This window comes from Hemiscyllium ocellatum, chromosome 5 (assembly GCF_020745735.1).
Source record: "Hemiscyllium ocellatum isolate sHemOce1 chromosome 5, sHemOce1.pat.X.cur, whole genome shotgun sequence".
NCBI lineage: Eukaryota > Metazoa > Chordata > Chondrichthyes > Orectolobiformes > Hemiscylliidae > Hemiscyllium > Hemiscyllium ocellatum.
In genome coordinates, this window is record NC_083405.1 from 100,294,828 (window position 1) to 100,314,519 (window position 19,692).

The window sequence follows — 19,692 nt, forward strand, 5'->3', positions numbered from 1 at the left end:
TGATTTATTTTAAATACACACAAAAAGAATGTTCTTGGTGAGTAATTGGGTTTTGTTTTCATTAGGAGAGTAAATAGTGCAAGGCATTAGGCTTTCAGGTTTACAAGGTGCTGGAAATTTGTTTTTCTTTTGATTAGGGGAAATACCTATAGCTTGAAAAAAGCATTTGAGTTTCAATTTGGCAGGTTTGCCGAAGTCTTGGCTGAAACTGGATGTGTAAAATAGTTGCTCCTGACAAAGGAGATGATTTGCAACTGGTACAAAATAGCTTAGTTAAGGATAAGCAATGTAGTTTGAGAACTTCGGACAATAAGCCTTCGGTTACAGCCAGGAGTTACTTGAAGCTGAGAAAACATAAGAGTAGTTTAATGAAAGCTCAAGTAAGGGGTCATAAAATTCTCAAGACACAGAATTAAAGCCACGGTTAAAATAAGCCCTATAGATGTGAAAGAAAAGGGAATTCTCTCTGGTGTTAGTGCTGTAGAAGAATGCTTTTGGGATTGATGAGATTGTATTTTAACATGTTTTGAAATCTTTAAACTTGAGTTTGTTCTAAATATTTTGATGTGTTCAATTTTATCTTTATTTCATTGTGAGAAAATCCTCTGGAAGATTACATACTTATATTTCAGTGAGCAATCACCTCAATAAAACCAAAAACATAGAAAATATGAGCTGCCAAGCCAGATTTCAGTTTGAGAACTGATTTGTCGAGTAATTACATCAACTGGGATCTTAACAGCATTTAATAAATGTTCAGAGGAAAATGGGCCAAGCTCAGGCAGGCGGGACTAGTTTAGTTTGGGGTTGTGGTCAGCATGGACTGGTGGGACTGCAGAGTCTGTGTCCATGCTGTATGACTCTGTGACTATGACTCTATCTGGTCTATTCATAATCTCACCAGCACACTGCACTGATTGTAATCTTGTTATTAACTTTGAGATCCTGCTTCTTAGTTTATTTCCTATATTCTCCTTGTATAATCTCATTACCATTTTTTGTCTCAGTCTTTGGTACCAATATTGAATATGACCCATGACTGTTCACCCTCCCCTCCAACATGTTGTCCAGCTGTTCAATTACATTCTTGACTGTGGAACCAGGGAGTAAAGATACTACCCTGGTGTCAGATGTGTTGCTGCAGAAACGCACACCCATTTTCCTTACAAGACAGTCCACTTTCACTACTGCTCCTCCACTTTTTCTTGTACGTCCCCATGCAGCTGAGCCGTCTGCACTGCCACAGACTTGAATCTCACTGCATCCCGCTGAGCACCCCTAGCAATAGCCAAAATTGAAAATTTGTTAGTGGGGAAGCTGGACAAGAGGACTCCTGCACTTCTATGACTCTATGACTGCAGATGCTACATGCAGAGTGCTTTTAGCCTGCTTGATGGTCACGCAGTCCCTCTCTTGCCTGGACACTCTTGTTACCATGAAAATATCAGCCATGTAAATGCTCCACAGTAACTCCAGATGTTGCTTCAGATACAAAACACATGTTTCAAATAGCTTCAGGGGAAGTATCACCTGCACACATAGTCACCATGGAGAATGAAAGTGTCTAACTACCCACATTTCATAGAATGCACTTTCAAGCTGAGACGCCCTGCCATGACTTAGTTCAAAATAATTGCCTTAATGTTTCCTTCTTCAAGTTTAAAGGCAGCAGCAGGACAGGTTAATGGGTAGATAAGGCAACATACAGATTGCCGATGTAGATAATAAGAACAGGAAGGTTGTGTTGGAACTGTACAAAACTTTTGTTAGGGCACAGCTGCAGTTGCGTGCACCGTTCTAGTCACCACACCATATGAAGGACGAGCAGAGGAGATGCACTGTTGCCTGGGATGGAGCAGTTGAGCTATGCAGAGAGGCTAGGTAACTCAGGTTGTTTTCTTTTGAGCAGAGAAGGCTGTGAGGCGGCCAGATTCAGGTGTATACGATCACGAATGGAATGGACAGGGTGGCTAGAAAGCAACTGCTCCCTTCAGTTGATGGGTCAATAACGAGGGGCATAATTTTAAAGTGTAAGGCAGGAAATGTGGAGGGGATTTGAGAAAACATTTTTCTCACTCAAGCGGTGATGAGCGTCTAGAATGCACTTCTTGGGAAGTGAATTGAGGTGAATCCCCACGGTCAACATCCTGAGGTTACCATTGACCAGAAATGAACTGGGTGAAAGTGATGACTGCAGATGCTAGAGATCAGAGTCAAGATTAGAGAGGTGCTGGAAAAGCACAGCAGGTCAGGCAGCATCCGAGGAGCAGGAAAATCGACGTTTCAAGCAAAAGCCCTTCATCAGGACCACCCTTCCAGCACCACTCTAATCTTGATTCAGAAAATGAACTGCACTAATCATATCAGCACTTTGGTGACATGAGCAGGAAGTTACTCACCTCCTGACTCCCCAAAGTTTGTCCATCATCTATAAGGCACAAGCCAGGATTGCGATGGAATATGCTGCATCAACTCAGATTGGTGCAACTCCAACAACAGTCAAGCATCTTGACACCATCCAGGTGAAAGCAACCCACTTGATTGATACGACAACTACCAGCATCCATTCCCTCCACCATTGACACTCAGTTAGTGGCAACGTGTATCATTTACAAGATGTACTACAAAAATTCAAAGATCCTGAGACAGCACCTTGCAAACCCACAACCACTGCCATCTAGAAAATCAAGGAGAGCAGAAACATGGGAATACCATCATGTGTAAATTCCTGTCCAAGCCATCTACCATCCTGACTTAGAAATGGTCTCACTGTCACTGGTTCAAATTCTGGAACTCCCTACTTAACAGCATTGGGGGTCTACCTACAGCAAATGGACTGCAATGGATTAAGGAGGTAGCTCATGATTTCCTTTTTAGGGGAACTAAGAATAGACAACATGGCTGAGCCAGTGATACCGACATTGCATGAATGAGCAAAGTAAATTTAAAAGAAAAAGCATCTCATTGTGCACAGACAGTTAACTGGTCAAAAGATTGGACCGAATATAAAAGACAGCAAGAATAACAAAAAATTGACAAGTTAAAATAAAATTAGGGAAACACATGAAAATGTAACCTAAGGGTAAATAAAAACAAAGAGCCTCTGGGAGCCACAATACGAAGAGATGAAAGCACTGGTGCTATTGTTGTGGCAAGAATCATGCGAGGAGGAGCTGCAGACAGAAGTGGTACAACTTTATTGTTTGCACAGTTTTGTGGAACATTTTCAAAACCCAGTAGTTGAGAATGGGCAACATAAATTGCTATTTTTTTTTAGTTTATAGGATTTGGATGTTGTTGGTTCAGCCACCATTTATTTCCCATTTCTGAGTATTCTTGAGAATGCATTGGTAAGCTGCCTTCTTGAAACACTGCAGTGCTGTTAGGAAAGGATTTCCAGGATTTTTACTCATTGACCATGAACTGATGACAATATTGTTCCAAGTCAGGATGTTGTGTGGTGTGGAAGGTAGTTTGCAGGTGGAGGTGTTCCCATGTACCTGCCGATCTTGTCCTTTTAGGTAGTAGAGGTTACAGGTTTGGAAAGCGCTGTCACAAAAGACTTGGTGAGCTGTTGCTCTGCATCTTGTAGATAGTACACACTGCCACCACTCAGACATCAATGGCGGAGAGCTTAAATATTTAAAGTGGTGGGCAGGCTACTTTGTCTTGGATGTTGACAAGCTTCTTGAGTGTCATTGGTAGTACAGTTAGACAGGCATTTAATATATTCCATTAAATTCCAAACCTGTGCCTTGTACGTGTTGGAAAGACTCTGGCGAGTTTGGGCTTGAGTTACTTGCCCTGAGAGTTCCTAGCCTTTGATCTGTGGCATTTAAATATCTGGTCCACTTCGGTTTCTGGTCAACAGTAAACCCTAAGACGTTGCTGGGGGAGTGCCAGCAATGGTTATGTCATAGAATGTTAAAAGAAATGGTTAGATTCTCTCATTGGAAGTGACCATTGCCTGACACTTGTGCTGGTTGTTACTTGTAACTTGCTGGACTAAACCTGGGTATTGTTCAGATCTTGCAATGTGGACTTCAGTATCTGAAGAGATGTGAATATGCTGAATCTTGTGTATTCATTGGTGAGCATCTCTGATCTTTATGATGGAGGGAAGGTCATTTATGAAGCAGCTGAAGATGGTTCACCTTGGACACTCTCCTGAGGAATAATTGCAATGTTGTGCTGGGATTGAGATGATTGACCTCCAGTGTTATAACCTTCCACTTTTGTGCTAAGTATGACTCCAATCAGGAGAGTTCCCCCTGATTCCCAATGTATTCAATTTTGCTGTTGCTCCATCAAATGGTCATATGTTGCCTTGTTTATGGCCATTCACTGTCACTTCATCTCTGAAGCTGAATTCTTTAGATCATGTTTCAGCCAAGGCTATAATGAGGTCAGGAGCTGAGTGGTTATGACAGTACACTTCAGCTTTGTCTTGTGCTCTGATGTGCTGGGCACCCCATCGTTGAGGATGGTGAGTCTCCTCCTCTATTTTGTGATTTAATCGTCCATCAGTGTTCATGACTGAATGTGGCAGGAATGCAGAGCTTAGACTTGATCTGATCTGTTTGTGGAATCGCTTGGCTCTAGCTATTGCATGTAACTTTCTGTTGTAGCTTTGCCAGGTTAGTGCCTAATCTTTAGGTATGCTTGGTGCTCATGGTATTCCCTCCTACTCTCTCCATTGCCATCAAACAGAGAGGCCATAGTTCTGTGGGAAAGTGGAGTTGAGTTAGCTGATCAACCACATTCTAAATGAATTGCAGAGCAGATTTGATGGGTTAAATGACCTAAGGTTATTCCTATGTTCAAGATATTATTGCAAAAACCCACCTAGTTCACTAATGACTTCGTGGTCACCATTCCTAAGAGCTGCTTTTTCTTGAATTCTGGATTATTAGCTTGGGCTTTGTGACATTGCCACAACCCCATCGCTTGCCCCTGTTTATATACACAGTTGAGATGTTTCTTGTTAAATAGGTCTTATCCATATTGGAGACGAGCTGAAGGAAGTTAATGGAATTGAGGTTGATGATGAAAGACCTGAGGAAATCATTCAAATATTGGTATGTATGACCTTTGACACAGTTGATTTTCTTCTGAGTCCCTCGGTGGTTCCCTTCTCTCAACAAACTGCTAAAAATTGCCTATTTATTGTGTCCTGAGATCCTTGCCTTAGTCCAATTAAAAATTTAAATCTCATTTGTTCGCTCATGCACTCTGTTCAGATCTCTGAAAGTTCTACTTAGGTGCATTCGTTAGAAGAAACCAAGTAGGAGCAGAAGTACACAATTCAGGCCCTTGAGTCCACACCACTATTGCATATAATTGTTGCTGATTTCATCTCTGCCTCAGCTCCATTTTCCTGCCTGCTCCCCATAACCCTTGACTAATTAAAAATCTATTTATCATAAGTTTATTCAGTGTCCTGCCATCCACTGCACTTTGAGGTAGTGAATTCCATAGATTTGCTACCCTTAGAGAGAAGTATTTCTTTCTCATCTGTTTTAAATCTGCCACTCTCTAGCCTAAAACTGTTACCTCTCTTTCTACAATACCCCACAAGGAGTGACGTCCGCTTCACATCTATTTTGTCAATCCCTTTTAGCATCTCAAATACTTCAATTAAATCTCCTCTCATCCTTCTAAACTCAAGCGAGTATCGGCCTAAGCTGCTTAATCTCTCCTCATAACAGAAGCTTTTCACCGCTGGAATTCGTCTCGTGAACCTTCTCTGAATTGTGTCCAATGCAGTTATATCCTTCCTCAAGTAAGGATGAGGGAAGAGCGGTAGATGTGATCTATATGGACTTCAGTAAGGCATTCGACAAGGTTCCCCCTGGTAGACTGGTTAGCAAGGTTTGATTTCATGGAAAACAGGGAGAACTAGCCATTTAGATACAGAACTGGTTCAAAAGTAGTGGTGGAGGGTTGTTTTTCAGACTGGAGGTCTGTGACCAGAGGAGTGCCTCAAGGATCGGTGCTGGGTCTACTACTTGTCGTCATTTACATAAATGATTTGGATGTGAGCATAAGAAGTACAGTTAGTAAGTTTGCAGATGACACCAAAATTGGAAGTGTAGTGGACAGCGAACAGGGCTATCTCAGATTACAACAGGATCTGGACCAGATGGGTCAATGGACCCAATAACAGAATTTATACACTTAATGGTAAGGTTCTAGAGAATGTTGCTGAACAAAGAGACTTGGATTGCAGGTTCATAGCTCCTTGAAAGTGGAGTCACATGTAAATAGGATAGTGAAGGAGGCATTTGGTATGCTTTCTTTTATTGGTCAGACTATTGAGTACAGGAGTTGGGAGGTCATGTTGTGCTGTACAGGACATTGGTTAGGCCACTGTTGGAATATTGTGTGCAATTCTGGTCTCCTTCCTATCAGAAAGATGTTGTGAAACTTGAAAGGGTTCAGAAAATATTTACAAGCATGTTGCCAGGGTTGGAGGATTTGAGCTATAGGGAGAGACTGAAAAGGCTGGGGTTATTTTACTTGGAGCATCAGAGGGTGAGGGGTGACCTTATAGAGGTTTACAAAATTATGAGGGGGGTGAATAGGATAAATAGACTAAGTCTTTCCCTGGGGTGGGGGGAGTCCAGAACTAGAGGGCACAGGTTTAGGCTGAGAGGAGAAAGATATAAAAGAGACCTAAGGGGCAACTTTTTCACACAGAGGGTGGTACGTGTATGGAATGAGCTGTCGGAGGAAGTGGTGGAGGCTGGTACAATTGCAATATTTAAAAGGCATTTGGATGGGTATGTGAATAGAAAGGGTTTGGAGGGATATGGGCTGGGTGCTGGCAGGTGGGACTAGATTGGGTTGGGATGTCTGGTCGGCATGGACGGGTTGGACCAAAGGGTCCGTTTCCATGCTGTACATCTCTATAACTATGACTAAAGCAGAATAAAGCAGTGGTATACATATGGTCCACAGTTGCACAAAATTGAATGTGAACTAAGTTTTTTCAAACTTTACTCTCAAAAGTGAATAAAATTCTGCCTTTTATTTTGTTTCATCCAGAAGACATGAATAGCTTTCACATCAAGACAAATGTCCATTAAATATGGCGCTAACATAACATCATGATGAAAAATGACATCATGGTTGAGAGAAAGGAGGGAGGATGGAGCGACGGAAAGACCGGTCTGGATTTTGTAAAACAGCAGAATTTTGTTAACACATTATTTGAGTTACTTCTTGCAAGGCAAGAATTAACCATACTTTGAGAACCTATATGTTATAAATCATACCCTGTTTGTAGTGGACTCTCAGTCACGCAGGTTTTAGTACTCAGCAGTTATAAATCATGTCATGTGGTTCTTAGTGGGTAAATACAATCATAACATTAACGGGAATAGATTGTAGAAACCCAAGAATTATTGTTAATTTACATATGAGCAACAAGAAGTTCCTGTTCTATAAGTGCATCCACATGAACCGGGCTGATTGTGGAGCAATTAATATTGAGCAATCCTGCAACTTGGTAGTATCACTGCAAAAAAACATTTCAATGGTCAAAGCTACAATCAATAGATTGTGACACAGCTTAGAAGCTGAAAACTTTCAAGTCAACTTTAAGATGTTACATTTTACAGCATGTAAAGTTGACTTGCTCATGTCAGCTCTTGAAGCCTCACTGTTGACAACCATCACAAGATGCAGATCATTTTAGATGCCTGCATAAAAGCTTTGGCAAGGATTTCAAACAGCAAAATATCACAGATGCAACATTTACTGCCAGTTGTCAGCAAGTCACTGAAAGGAACAGGTTTTAAAAGCAACACAACTATCTCACAACAGTATGAATAATAACAAAGAGAATCCTCTCCAAAGTGTCCACATCTTTTGGGTAATGTGGCGACCAGAACTGTACATAGTATTCTAAATGTGGCCAAACCAATGTCATGTTCAAATTTAATAGGACCTGCCAATTCTTATACTCAATACCCGGTCCAATGAAGGCAAGCATACCAGATGCCTTCTTGACCACTCTATCTACCTTTACAGCCATCTTCAGGGTACAATGGACCTGAACTCCCAGATGTTTCTGCTCATCAACTTTTCCCAAGGCTCTTCCGATTACTGTATAATTCACTCTAGAATTAGACTTCCCAAAATGCATCACCTCACATTTGCCTGGACTGAACTCCATCTGCCACTTCTCCGCCCAACTCTCCAGTCTATCTATATTCTCCTGTATTCTCTGACAGTCCCCTATGCTTTCTGCTACTCCACCAATCTTTGTGTCATCTGCAAACTTGCTGATCATACCAACAGTGCCCTCTTCCAGATCATTTATGTATGTCACAAACAATAGTGGTCCCAGAACACATCCCTGTGGAACACCATGGTCACCTCTCTCCATTTGGAGAAACTGCCTTCAACTACTACTCTCTGTCTCCTGTTGCTCAACCAATTCTTTATCCAACTAGCTAGAACACCCTGTACACCATGTGACTTCACTTTCTCTATTAGTTTATCATGGGAAACCTTATGAACACCTTACTAAAGTCCATGTATATGACATCAACAGCCCTTTCTTCATCTATCAATTTGGTCACTTCCTCAAAGAACTCTACTAAGTTGGTAAGGCACAATCTCCCCCACACAAAACCATGTTGCCTATCACTAAAAACCCATTCTTTTCCAAATATAAATAGATTTTATCCCTCAGTACCTTCTCAAGCAACTTCCCCATTACTGATGTCAGACTCATTGGTTTGTAGTTACCCAGAATATCTCTACTACCCTTCTTGTACAGGGGAACAACATGAGCAAACCTCCAAGTCCTCCGTTAAGGATGGTACAAAGATATCTATCAGGGTCCAGCTATTTCCTCGCTTGCGTCCCTCAGCAACCTGGGATAGATCCCATCCGGTATTGGGGATTTGTTCATCTTAATAACCTCTAGCTTACCCAACACATCTTCCCTGCTTATGTCAATGTGATCCAAAGTAATCAAACTTATATCCCTAATCTCAACATTCATCATGTCCCTCTCCTCAGTGAACACTGATGCAAAGTAATCATTCAGAATTTCACCCATTCTCTCAGGTTCGATACACAGCCTTCCTTCCTTATCCTTAGAGGACCAACTCTTTCTTTAGTTACCCGCTTGTTTCTTATCAGAATAAAAGGCTTTGGGATTCTCCTTAATTCTGCTCGCTAACGCTATTTCATGACCCCTTTTAGCCCATTTGATTCCTTGTTTAAGACGGGTCCTACTCTTCTGATATTCCTCTAGGGCCCATTCTGTTATTAGCTGCCTGGACCTTATGTATGCTTTCCTTTCCCTTTTGCCTAGTCGTTTGATTTCTCCTGTCATCCATGGATCATAATCTTGCCTTTCCAATCCTTTGCTTTCAACGGGATATGCCTATCTTTGAAAGCCTCCCACATATTGCTTCAAATAACTGTGTCCAATCCACATTTCCCAGCTCCTACCTAAATTTGATATGATTGGCCTTGGCCTAGTTTAGTATGCTTCCCTTAGGACCACTTTCATCTTTGTCTCAGTATATTCTAAAACTTACAGAATTGTCGTTCACTGTTCCCAAAGAAATCCCAATCGCAACTTCTCCCACCTGGCCTGGCTCATTCCCAAACACCAGGTCCAATATGGCCCCTTCCCTTGTCAGACTATTGACATACTGCCCTAGAAAACTCTCCTGGATGCTTCTTACAAATTCTGCCCCAACCAGACCTCTGACACTAAATGTATCCCAGTCAATGTTGGGAAAATTAAAATCTTCCATTATCACCACACTGTTGCCTCAACATCTTTCCATAATCTGTTTGCCTATTTGTTCTTCTACCTCACGCTCACTGTTGGGAGGCCTGTAATACAGCCCTAACAATGCAACAACACCCTTCTTATTTCTCAGCTCCACCCATAATGCCTCACTACTCAAGGCCTCCATAGTGTCCTCCTTTAGCACAGCCGTGATATCATCCCTGACCAGCAGGGCAACTCCTCCCCCGTCACTTTTACATCCCTCCCTGTCCTGTCTGAAACATCTATATCCTGGAGCATTTAGTTGCCAATCATGCCCTTCATTCAACCAAGCCGTGTGATTGCAATAACGTTATACTCCCAGGCACCAATTCAAGCCCTAACTTCATCTGCCTGACCCACGATACTCCTTGAATTAAAGTATATGCACTTAGGCCACCAGTTGTTTTTCACTTATCTGCTCTCTGCCTACTCTTCCCCTTATTATTGCTATCTTCATGATTCTTACAGTCTCCAGTTTCCACCTCACTATCTACTTCTCTTCTCTTCTGGTTCCCAGCCCCCTGCCACATTAGTTTAAACCCTCCCCAACAACAGCAGCAAAAATTCCCCAAGGACGTTAGTTCCAGTCTGGTTCAGATGTAGACCCTCCAATTTGTAATAGGCCCACCTTCCCCACAACCAGCCCCAATGTCCAACAAATCTGAACCCCTCCCTCCTACACCATCCCTCAAGCCACGTGTTCACGTTGCCTATTCTTTCATTCTATGCTGGTTAGAACGTGGCACAGGTAGTATTCCCGAGATCACTATCTTTGAGGTCCTCCTTTTTAACTTCTCTCCTAGCTCCCTGAATTCTGCTTTCAGGACGTCATCTCATTTTTTATTTATGTCATTGGTGTCCATATGCACCAAGGCTGTTAACCCTCCACTTTCAGAATGCTCTGCAGCCAATTGGGGACATACCTGACCTGAGCATCTGGGAGGCAACATACCATCCAGAAGTCCCGTTTTCGGCCACAGAACCGCCTACAGACTCCGCTTTAATAGAATCCCCAATAACTGTGGCCTTGTGAGTTTTTTTCCTGTCCTTCTGAACAGCAGTGCCTACCACGGTGCCAAGATCTTGGCAACTGCTGCCCTCCCCTCGTGAGTCATCTTCCCAAACAGTATCCAAAACGGTATACCTGTTTTGGAGGGAGATGACCACAGGGGACACCTGCACTGCCTTCCTATTCTTTTTCTATCTTTTGGTCACCCATTCACCACCTCCCTCAGCAATCCTAACCTGTGCTGTGACCAGTTCACTGAACGTGCTATCCACGACCTCCTCAGCATCGCAGATGCTCCACAGTGAGTCCATCCGCAGCTCCAGAGCTGCCATGTGGTCAAACAACAGCTGCAGCTGGACACACTTCTTGCAAGTGTAAGAGTCAGGAACGTCAAACATGTCCCTGCGCTCCCACATCAAGCAAGAGGCGCATGCCACGGGTCTGAGGTCCCCTGCCATTGTAAGCCTTAGCTTTATATTAACTAACTAAAACCAAACAATGGACTTAAATATATGAAAGAAAACTAAATTATACATTTAGTTTTATTATTAAAATGGCATGAAATGGAGTTTCCTCTGCTGTATTAGATACATGGCTGCTTTTTTGGTGTAGCTTTGTCAATTTATACCTACCATGTCTTTTCTTCTATAGGGCATATGTTAAACATGATAATAAAAAGGAATAAATATTCTAGGAAACCCAAGTGAAAATGATGTTTTGCATAAAATTGAGATGATTTTTCTTTCTACTGCCATGACACATCTTCCATCAACTAAGAAAAGGAATTTGGACCACAGACGTATTCAAATGTTTCCACCAATGTCATGAACTCACCAGCAGAAAGACAAACTCCAACATATAAGCCAACCCTTCCAAGTTTACCTTGTGATCTCATATTGCATAATGATAAGCAGCACTTCTAAGGGATTTAAAAAGTGAAACACTCCACCTAAGCTGCACAAATAGCCTTCTATAATCCTGCCCAGAGTTTGAAATCATGACCCTGTCTAATCCTGTGCAAAGAAAACAACAAAACTAAGCATTGTTTTATGTATGAAATTGTCACAGGGTAACTCTATCACCTTTTGATTCCGGGTTTTCAGATTGGTTTTCTTGAAAAACTCACTATCATACTATTTCACTTCTCATTTTCCTTTACCCCAACAGCAAAATCAATAGCAGAATTAACTAACAGTTCACTATTTATACAGTACCTACCAGAGTTGAAAAAAACCAGGGGCATCAAGTGAGTTCATCCACGAAAAATCACAAGTGGCCAGTGAAAAAAGTCAAGGTGAAGCTAAAATCTCAAAAAATGTCATCTTTGTGCAATATTACTTTATAATATGGCTCCACCCATGGTCCAGAGCTGACCAATTAGATGTGGAAGCGATTGCATTTTCTTACAAGCATGCAGAGTTTGATTAGAGAGGTCGCAAGCATGGAAGAAACAGAATTTGGGGGGAGCTGCTCCAATCTCAAGTTCCCTCTGTCCCACTCTTGCTGCCTCTCCTGAAACAGAATCTATGGTTGGAATAGCAGCAAAGGCAAGAGGAGGGAAGCAGGGATTGGAGGACCAACAGCATGGCTGCGTCAAGAAAATTGAAAGCAAAACCAAACATCTTTCTCCTTGTTGCAGAGAGACAGAGAGAGAGAGAGAGAGAGGAGGAGGAGGAGGAGAGAAAAAAAGAGGGAAGGAAACAAATCTCTTCAATGAAGAACTTCTGAACTTAGAAGATGCTTCCTTTAAATTGCACGATTTTTAAAAAAACTTTTAGCAGTTACATTTTTCGCTTTAAGGGGTAAAGGACAGAGGGTGTGTCTCAAACAGCCACTGAGGACCCTGCATTGATGGGAGTTCTTCTCTTAAACATTTATAAAAATGCCAGCCCTTTTCCAACTATCTCCCAGTTACATCAATGTTCCTCTTTCAACACAGAAGTGTCATAAATATGGCTGATGGTACTACAGGACAAGTCAGATCCTAGAAGTAAACCTGGTTTGATAAGATTTTTTAAAATTCTGTTAGTTAAGTTGGTAGTTGATTGTAGAAACATATTTATATGTTCATTAACAAGTTTACTATACAAAAAAAAAACAAACTATCTGTTTCAGTCAGAATGAGCTTGATAGAAACATTAAAATAAAATTTTGACTTATTTCCCAACATAATCTACTTAGAGAAACACAGGTTGGCAGAAGTTATACTCCTATCTCAACTCTTGACTTACTCCTTGCAGTTTCTCTTTTTTGAACTGCAGAGGCAATTTTATAAAATTCTGATAGTACAAACTTTTCAAATTCACACAGCCTATTTCTTTTTCCAATTCTAGCAACCTTGAGATTTCTGTCCCAAACTCAGCTGGTTTGGAAACATTGCAAACTGAAGACAACACCATTGCTACAGTGATTACTCTCCTGTGATTCAGCTAAAACCTGCGAGGAAAGGAATTAAAACCTGCTCAGAGAGAAATTCTAAGAATTATTGAATTCTACTCAATTTCTCTCAACAGAAGTCTGAATTCTCTGCTCTGAACTCAAACCAAAATTAATAATTTAATCACAGAATTATGACAGTGCTGAGGAGGCTGTTTGGCCTATTGTATCTGTCCCTGTTGTAAGCATTTTGACTTAATGCAAGTTTCCTGATTTTGCCCATTACACATTGTTTCTATTTAAATAAAAACCTACTAGTCTCTTGAATGCCTCATTTGAACCTGACTCTGCAAGACTATTTTAACTACTCACCGTGTTGTAAAGATTTTACTCAAGTCACATTTGCTTCATTTGCAATACGTGTTAAACCCATGTCGTCTGTTTCTCAAATGATTACACAAATAGGAAATAGTACTCTCTCCAAGCTCATCATGATTTAGAAAACGCCAACCAAATCATCTCTTGTTTTTTTTCTCTCTACCACAAAAACAACTCTGACTTCTCCAAATGATGCTTTATTACTGAAGTTTCTCATCCCTGGAACTATTCTGGACTCTTTCCAATATATTCACAACCATTCTAAAGTGTGGTCCGCAGACCTAAAGACAATATTGGAGATAACATCTAATTAATGTCTTATTTAAGTTCAGCATGACCTCTTGGGTCTTATACTCTATATGTCTTGTATTAATGAAGCCTAAAATACTCAATGCTTTAGTAACATTTCTATCCGCTGAATTTTATGACTTATGCACATATACACCCAGGTTTCTCTGCTCTTGCAAACCATTTAGAAGTGTACTCTTTACTCAATAGTAGGTATCCATGTTCTTTATGTCAAAGTTTATCACCTCAAGCTTCTTTGCATAAAATTTCATCTGCCACCTATCTGCCTACCTCAAATTGTCCATGTCTTTTTCTGGTTTGACACTGACTTCCTCTAAAATTATAATGCTCTAAATTTTCATGTTATTCGTAAACCTAAAGAAATTGTACCCTGCACATTAAGATCTAGGCAATTTGCATACATGAGGAAAATCAAAGGTCCCAATAAGAAACCATGAGGAACACAATTACAAATTCAAAATTTGTAAGAAGATTTGTAGCTCGGGTGCTTGCTGTTGTGGTTCTGTTCGCCGAGCTGGGAGTTTGTGTTGCAGACGTTTCGTCCTCTGTCTAGGTGACATCCTCAGTGCTTGGGAGCCTCCTGTGAAGTGCTTCTGTGTTGTTTCCTTCGGCATTTATAGTGGTTTGTCTCTGCCGCTTCCGGTTGTCAGTTCCAGCTGTCCGCTGCAGTGGCCGGTGTATTGGGTCCAGGTACAACACAATGTAGTGTACAAAATCCCATGCATAAAACATTACATAGGACAAACAGGAAGACAGCTAATGATCCATATCCATGAATACCAACTAGCCACGAAACGACATGACCAGCTATCCTTAGTAGCCACACACGCAGATGACAGGCAACATGAGTTCGACTGGGACAACACTACTATTATAGGACAAGCCAAACAGAGAACAGCCAGGGAGTTCCTAGAGGCACGGCACTCATCCACAGATTCTACCAACAAACACATCGACCTCGGCCACTTTTGTATCCATGTTGCTACTGACCCTTTTATACCATGGCCCATAATTTTTCTCACAAGTTGAATGTCTTCTGGAAATCCATGTACACCGCATTGACCCTCTGTTGCCTCCTCCAAAAACTCCAGCAGATTAGTCAGACATAATGTTCTCTTAACAAGTCAAAGCTGGTTGTTCCTAGGTAATGCACATTTTGCCATGTGACAATTAATTCTATCCTGAATAATTTTCCTCAGAGCATTTTCCTCACCACTGAAGTTAATGTAAGAGGTCTATAATTGCTCAGTTTGTGCTTAAGTCCTTTGACACCACCCCAAAACTAGGGAAGATTGCAACCTTATTGCCATTGCCTTTATATTCCCTTTCACTTCCTGCAATATCCTTGTATGCATCTCATCCAATACAGGTCAACTTCATATTGATCTTCTACAGAAATCTTTCTGAATAAAGATTCAAGTGGCTCAGGAGAATGATAAATTAAAGGAAATTAGGATCAGTAAGAAGTGGCTAAAGAGTGATATGATGCATTGTTGATTATCTTCCATAATTCTGGAATAATTCCTACAGCTTGGAAAATAGCAAATATTACCCACTGTTTAAGCAGGGAGCATGCGAGAACAGAGAACTACACACCTATCAGCCTTACATTTATAGCAGAGAAAACGTGAGAATTCACTATAAAGGATGGAGTAAATAAACACCTGGTCAGCGTGGATTTGTAAATGGGGAAACTGCGTTTCATGAACCTAAAGCTTTTTGACAATGCCACAAACAAAATTGATAAATGAGAGCTGATAAAAAAAAGTATACCTAGATTTTCAGAAGGAATTTGATAAAGTCTCACAAAGGAGGCTGTTCAAAAACATTAAAGAATATGGGTTAGGAGGTAATGGATTAATGATTGGCTAAAAGACAAAAAGCAGAGAGTAGGAACAAATGAGTTATTCATGCATTGGCAGGCTGTGACTTGTGGGGTACTGCAAGGATTAGTACTTTGGTCCTAGCTGTACATAATACATGGCTTGTTTCCGGGATGATGGAACTGTCCTATGGAGGGATAGTGGGCAAACTGGACCGGTTATCTACAAAGTTTTGAAGAATAAGAGGTGATCACGTGGAAATTTACAAAATACTTTAACAAATAGACAGGTTATGCCAATGTTTCCCCAGTTATGGAATCTAGGACCGGGCGAAAAATTTAAAAATATAGGAGATGACACTTAGATCTGAGATGAGGAGAGTGTACACTTGGAATTCTCTACCACAGAGGGCTGGGGAAGCTTAGTTTTTGTATATGTTTCAGGTAAAGATTGATAGATTTCTGATTACCAGTGGTGTACAGAGTTTTGGGATGGGGTAGGTAAAAGGCATTGAAAGTTTGATCAACTACGATCATACTCAATGAGAGAGCAGGCTTAATGAGCTGAATGACCTACTCCTGTTCATGTGTTCCTAAGTATCGACATCTTAAACAATATCATCTCCTGATAAAATTTAAACTCTTCTGGTGACTAAGATCACCAATAGCCTGGGCAACATTTGCCTCACAGTTGTAAAGTGTTAATTTAACACTTCAGCTATGCCTCATCTTCATATGTACATATCCTTTTTTAGTCTTGGATTGGACCTATTCCTCTTTTTACTGTTCCCATGGAAGACTTCAGAATTTCCCCTTATGTTAGACCCAGTCTTTTCACATACATATATACTTGTGTATTGGTCGATCTCATTTATAAATAGACCCCTTATTTTTGGGCAAAATAAACATCTTATATTTTCCATATATCTTATGGATAAGTCAACCCTACTATATTGCATTAAATCACATTCATTCATTCATATCGGTAACTCCACTCATCTTTACTATATCGCATCTCTATTCACTCATTTATTTAAAACTCTACTTATCACAGTTGGTTTACTAGAGCACGTTTTTGATTCATTCATTCATTCATTCATTCATTCATTCAATCTGGTACTCAGTCTATCAGTACTAATTACACTTTGTTCACTATCTATCCAAAAGTTAATATTGCTAAAAAGTGCAGCATGAATTTCAGCCCCTCAAAACTTGTTCCTGTATATTAGCCAACCCCCTAATTTCAGTTTTAAAAAACCGACTTCAAAGTTTGACCTACACACGAGTTTATACTGTAATCCCTCTTTGCTTCTCTTTATAGTTCTTTTGATGTGTTTATACGACCGGTCATAAATCCAAACATATAAATATCTTATTCCATAAACATTGCCAGGATTCTCAGAAACTCTTGTTTTTGGTCACACGTCTTCTTAGAAGTGATGCACTTCGGTCACTGTTCCAGAATGACTTACTCAACATTTGTGAAAAAAAATTCTTTACATCAATAACCTAAACAAATATGCCACCACATTTAAATTTACAACAACCCAAACTGCAAACTTATTAACATATGTCACACACGCCTTTGACCACAAAAGAAACAGAAAAGAGGAAAAGCTAAAAACAATGCTTTCTTTGAGTGACCAGAAGGAAGATGGAGGTTGCAATGGCAGCAGATCCAAAGGATATGCTGGGGGAGAAGGATTAGGAGATCTGTAAGGGGAGAGAGTGACAAAGAGAAAAAAGAGTGAGAGAGACAGAAAGGAGCAACAGAGACAGACAGAGTGAGTAACAGAGAGAGAGAGAAAAAGGGAGAGTCACTGCGAGCAACAAAGAGTGTCCAAGAAATGGAGAGAACAAAATTGCTGCTGTAGTAACCACCAAATAAAAAGAAATAAAGTAAATCCTATTGAAATCTTGCGCTCCTCTGAAAGTTGGTTCTTAAATAGAATGGCTTTCCATTTTTATATCAGGGATCCAGTGGCATAGATGTAATGTCCATGGACTAGTGATCCCAAACCCCAGTCACCACTCATTTTAATTCCTCTTCCCATTCCGACATGACCATCCTCGGCCTCCTCCATTGCCACAGTGAATCAGTCTACAAGTTGGAGGAATAACACCTCATCTTCCTCCTGGGTAGCCTACAGCCTGGAGGACTCAACATGGAGTTCTCCAATTTCACATAACCTCCCTTCCCAGCCCTGGACTCCCTTCCTATCCTCTGACCGACCCTTCCTTCCAGTTACCAACTGGATTCATTCCTCCCATCGACCAACCAGGTTGTACCCTTTACTTGTGTTCGCCTATCCCCACCTCACCACTCTGCCCTTCTCCCCACCCAAAACCTTCCCCCACCTTCTCACTTTATCTGCAGCTCCCCTTGCCACCACTCCCAGTCCTGAAGAAAGGTAACCCCAAAACATTGACTTCTTCTATTTATTTCTGAACTCCCTTTCTCCTCCTCAGTCCTGACCCGAAATGTTGACTTCTCCACCTCCTGATGCTGCCTTGCTTGCTGTGTTCTTCCAGCTTCCTGCTTGTCTACCTCGGATTCAAGCTTGTGCAGTTTTTTTTTGTCTTATCTCAAGCCCCACGCAAATATTCTGGAATTGTGTTCAAAATTTCAAATTTGTAGTTATTTGAACTCATTAAAAAATTATGGAGTTTAAAGCTAGTTTATTGACAAGCATGTAACCATTGTTGATTGTCATAAAAATCCCTAATTAATGTCCTTAAGGGAAGGAAATCTGCCATCCTTATTTGGTCTGGCCTACCTGTTACTCCAGATAGAACCTAAATTACCAAGACAGCAAAACATCTTAAAGGCAGCTCAGGATGATAATAAACGTTGGCTTTCCCAGCAACATTTAATTCCTAGAGAAGAATAAGGTATTACATAACAGGTCCACCTTTCACAAGACCAAGGAGCAATGATAAAATCTGATTTCTAGATACCTGACAAATCCATTCACTAACATTTCACTGGGATTTACTCAGAAATAATTTCCGTTTCTCTTCTGAATGGTAGAAATCCTCATCAATCTCAGGTAGCCAGGCAAGTTTTCCAACCCAACATATAATCCTGAATACTTTAATTCTTCTATATTATATTAACAGACCTGCATTGATTGTCATAAAGCTATACAGTCAAGGTCTCCATAGGAGGAGGTTTAAAATTATAACGTATCACACAAGAATACAAGTGTTGGAAGCAGAAATAGGTCACTTGGCCCCTCAAGCCATTGCATAAATCTTGATTTACCTGTTTGGAGCCTCAATTCTATCTCACAGTCTAATCCCTAAAACTCTCACATCCCTTGTTAGTCAAAAATCTCACTCATTCATCTTCTCATTTATTCCAAGACCCTGTTTCCACTGCTTTCTGATGAAAACAGTTACACAGACTAATGATCTTCAGAGAGAAAAATTCTCATCTGTTCTTAACTGGGAGATACCCAAGATGTGAACTGTATTCCCCAGTTCTAGAGTCCTTCACAAACAGGAACATCCTTTCAGCATTGCCTCATCAGCTTCACTCAGGATCTTCAATGTTCCAATAAGGTTACTTTTTTGTTTTCAAAGTTTTAATAGGTTTAGGCCAAAAATTACTTTATAAGACTACACCCTCAATCCAAGAATCAGTCAGGTCAACTTTCTCTGAATATTTCTCAAACAATTACATCTGTTCTTAAGGAAAGTGACCAAACTGTACATGCTACTCTAGATGAAGTCTCATAAGTGCTATACAGTTTCAGTAACACTTTCCTACTTAATGTGACAAAAGAAATTCATCTTTCTTTTTAAGAAGCTATTTGAAGGCATTTCAACTTGAAAAAAAGTTTTAATATTTAAACAATATCAACATTAGTGATGGGCAATAATCAAGCATTACGAATTCAAAGAAATGGGGCACAAACTCAGTTCGTACTTGTAATATTCATAATTCTTTGTTGCATGCACAATTTTTTTGGAAAAAAACACAGTAAAATCATA

General features: G+C 40.5%; 1 protein-coding gene across 4 annotated transcripts in view; it reads right to left on the reverse strand.

The window, feature by feature from the left end:
• Positions 1-19,692, reverse strand: part of mpp7a (MAGUK p55 scaffold protein 7a) — a 419,376-nt gene that overhangs the window by 174,489 nt on the left and 225,195 nt on the right. The gene's annotated exons all lie outside the window — the stretch shown is intronic.